The sequence below is a fragment of the Homarus americanus genome, unplaced genomic scaffold, assembly GCF_018991925.1.
Source record: "Homarus americanus isolate GMGI-L3 unplaced genomic scaffold, GMGI_Hamer_2.0 scaffold32094, whole genome shotgun sequence".
NCBI classification, from domain to species: Eukaryota; Metazoa; Arthropoda; class Malacostraca; order Decapoda; family Nephropidae; genus Homarus; species Homarus americanus.
The window spans coordinates 2,501-5,879 of record NW_024732091.1 but is presented as its reverse complement, the minus strand read 5'-3'; the positions used below and the strand labels follow the sequence as shown (position 1 = coordinate 5,879).

General features: G+C 52.7%; 1 non-coding gene across 1 annotated transcript; it reads left to right on the top strand.

Annotated features, from left to right (window-relative positions):
- The first annotated feature begins 2,943 nt into the window (after positions 1 to 2,943).
- On the top strand, positions 2,944 to 3,107 carry LOC121868159. The gene has a single exon (XR_006089335.1). It is a non-coding gene; the product is annotated as a 5.8S ribosomal RNA (ribosomal RNA).
- Positions 3,108 to 3,379: the final 272 nt, after the last annotated feature.

Here is a 3,379-nt window from a genome sequence, read left to right as displayed (position 1 = left end):
ATCATCTGGTTTGCTATTTCTCTAAGGCCAACGTGCGGTCCCTCGCCCAATGTCGGCTGCCTCGCTGGAGCTGGGGCAAAGAGAAGAGGAGCGGATAAGGGAGGAGATTGGCACACACGGTGGCGATGTCGGCGCCGAGGATAGCAAGAGAAGGTGCAGTTTGATCTGATCATCTGGTTTGCTATTTCTCTAAGGCCAACGTGTGGTCCCTCGCCCAATGTCGGCTGCCTCGCTAGAGCTGGGGCAAAGAGAAGAGGAGCGGATAAGGGAGGAGATTGGCACACACGGTGGCGCTGCCGGCGCCGAGGATAGCAAGAGAAGGTGCAGTTTGATCTGATCATCTGGTTTGCTATTTCTCTAAGGCCAACGTGCGGTCCATCGCCCAATGTCGGCTGCCTCGCTGGAGGTGGGGCAAAGAGGAGCGGATAAGGGAGGAGATTGGCACACACGGACGTGCGGTCCCTCGCCCAATGTCTTCTGCCTCGCTGGGGCAAAGAGAAGAGAAGAGGAGCGGATAAGGGAGGAGATTGGCACACACGGTGGCGCTGCCGGCGCCGAGGATAGCAAGAGAAGGTGCAGTTAGATCTGATCATCTGGTTTGCTATTTCTCTAAGGCCAACGTGCGGTCCCTCGCCCAATGTCTTCTGCCTCTCTCTCAATCTCTCTCACTATTTTGGCCGCCGTGATAGGCGCCGCCAACAGCAGCAGCTACCTGGTTGATCCTGCCAGTAGTCATATGCTTGTCTCAAAGATTAAGCCATGCATGTGTAAGTACAAGCCGATTTAAGGCGAAACTGCGAATGGCTCATTAAATCAGCTATGTTTCATTGGATCTGTAAACCCTCTTACTTGGATAACTGTGGCAATTCTAGAGCTAATACATGCAATTGGTCTCTGACCGCAAGGGAAGAGCGCTTTTATTAGTTCAAAACTGGTCGAGCCCCGGTCCGTAACCCACCTGTGGTGAATCTGAATAACTTCGGGCTGAGCGCACGGTCTCCGCACCGGCGCCGCTTCTTTCAAGTGTCTGCCTTATCAGCTTTCGATTGTAGGTTATGCGCCTACAATGGCTATAACGGGTAACGGGGAATCAGGGTTCGATTCCGGAGAGGGAGCCTGAGAAACGGCTACCACATCTAAGGAAGGCAGCAGGCACGCAAATTACCCACTCCCGGCACGGGGAGGTAGTGACGAAAAATAACGATGCGAGTCTCATCCGAGGCCTCGCAATCGGAATGAGTACACTTTAAATCCTTTAACGAGTATCCATTGGAGGGCAAGTCTGGTGCCAGCAGCCGCGGTAATTCCAGCTCAGCCAAGTAATATTAAAGGTTGTTCTAACGGTTAAGCTGGTAGTTGGATCTCAGTTCGGAACTGGCGTGCCGCCAGTGTTTACTGTCACGCTCGAACAACGCCCGCCCGTCACTGAGATAACAACATCCATTCTTGAAGGTGGCGAAAGTTTACTTTGAAAAGAATTAGTGCTCAGAGCAGGCTATTTGAATGGCCCGAATGGTGATGCCATGGAATAATGGAATAGGACCTGATTCTGTTTTGTTAGTTTCGAACCGGTAAGCAACTATTGGAACAGGCGGGCATTACGTATTAAACGCTGAAGTGGCGAAATTCTTGGACCGTCGCAAGGCGAACTGCCTGCGGCATTGCCCAGAGATGTTTTCATTATCCGCAGGAGCAAAGTTAGAGGTTCGAAGGCGATCAGATACGCCCTGGACAACAAGCGATGCCAACTAGCGATCCGCCGGCGTTATTCCCATGACCCGGCGGGCAGCTTCCGGGAAACCAAAGTCTTTGGGTTCCGGGGGAAGTATGGTTGCAAAGCTGAAACTTAAGGAATTGACGGAAGGGCACCACCAGGAGTGGAGCCTGCGGCTTAATTTGACTCAACACGGGAAACCTCACCAGGCCCAGACACCGGAAGGATTGACAGATTGAGAGCTCTTTCTCGATTCGGTGGGTGGTGGTGCATGGCCGTTCTTAGTTGGTGGAGCGATTTGTCTGGTTAATTCCGATAACGAACGAGACTCTGGCCTACTAAGTAGTCGACGGATCTCCAGAAAATGGTGTCAGTTCGCAACTTCTTCTTAGAGGGATAAGCGGCAATTCTAGCCGCACGAGATTGAGCAATAACAGGTCTGTGATGCCCTTAGATGTTCTGGGCATACGCGGCATCACTGAAGGGATCAGCGAGTTTTCCCCCACCTCCGAGAGGAAGCCGGGTAACCACGTTCAGCCTTTCTTGATAGGGATTGGGGCTTACAATTGTTTCCATGAACGAGAATTCCCAGTAAGTGCAAATTATCAGCTTGCGCTGACTACTAATCTGCCTTCTTTTCGCCGTCGCTACTACCGATTGGATGATTTAGTGAGGCCTTCGGACTGGCGCTCTTGGATTGTCGGCCCCGTTGCCCGCGAGGGTTTTCTGGGGTCGTCGCCTCGAGCTGACGGAAAGATGTCCAAACTTGATCATTTAGAGGAAGTAAAAGTCGTAACAAGGTTTCCGTAGGTGAACCTGCGGAAGGATCATTAACAGAGAGAAAGAGAACGGGGCGCTCTTAAAACTACTACTACTCTCCTGATTTGGGCGGTCTCGGGCTCTGCTCTTGCAACTCCAGCAGCGAAAGAGGACAATCCCGGCCCCCGCACCAAAAATAGGTACCACCACGCTGTAGGTGGACCACACTCGGGCGAGAGCGCGAAGACCGGAGGAGGAGGACGGACGGGGCTTTGGACGGCTGCCCGTCCGTTCCTTACTACCGGCGAATAAGCCTCTTGACCCAAAAAGAGTGAAATTCAAGTGTCAAAAAACAACAACAAGCCGTCCGGCCAAACCCAAACCACAAACTTGGGCTATGTCTGTCAAACCCTTTCATTGAGACTCGACCTGTGATGGTTAGTCGCAAAAAGACCAAATGGCAAATACACAACTCTTAACGGGGGATCACTCGGCTCGTGGGTCGATGAAGACCGCAGCAAACTGCGTGTCGGTATGTGAATCGCAAGAATACCAGATACATCGACAAGTTGAACGCATATTGCGGCGGCGGCAACCATATGAGCTTGTCGCCGCCACTCCTCTACGAGGGTCGAAATATACATCCATCAGTTTGCTGCAGGTTCAGTGCCTGCTGACTGTCTCCCCGACACGAGGTAACCCGAACCGAGCTTCCGCCTTGGCGGGTTTAATCGCCACAGCGCCTTGCGGCGTGCCATAAAACTCGCAAGCCTATCACTGTAAGTCCATGGACTTGGCTTTCACCCACATTCAACCACAACAAAGCGACAGTTGCCGCCTCGCAGCAGCTCAACAGGCGGCGCTCTTTCCTGCTGTGCAGGGCGCCTGCAGTGGCCATCGGCAGCT